The 209-nt window shown below is 40.2% G+C and overlaps 1 protein-coding gene across 2 annotated transcripts in view; it reads left to right on the forward strand.

Moving 5' to 3' along the window:
- The window catches only part of LOC110033448 (glutamyl-tRNA(Gln) amidotransferase subunit A), a 35886-nt gene that overhangs the window by 32903 nt on the left and 2774 nt on the right, over positions 1–209 (forward strand). The window lies entirely within an intron of this gene.

The following is a 209-nucleotide window of genomic DNA, read 5'->3' on the forward strand; positions in this document are numbered from 1 at the left end:
TAATGGGTGTATATTTATATTTATATTTATTAAAAGGAATGGCCGAAGGCTATTAGACGAGTCTCTGCCATTCCTAAGTGTGCCGAATATTCGAGTACCACACCCTATACATGGGGGATTCAAACTCGTGACCTGAGAAGACTTATGAGCTTCAGAGAGGCTGCTTTAACAACAAACCATGGTACACTCACACACACACATGCATATAT

This window comes from Phalaenopsis equestris, unplaced genomic scaffold (assembly GCF_001263595.1).
Source record: "Phalaenopsis equestris unplaced genomic scaffold, ASM126359v1 Scaffold001187, whole genome shotgun sequence".
Classification (NCBI taxonomy): domain Eukaryota; kingdom Viridiplantae; phylum Streptophyta; class Magnoliopsida; order Asparagales; family Orchidaceae; genus Phalaenopsis; species Phalaenopsis equestris.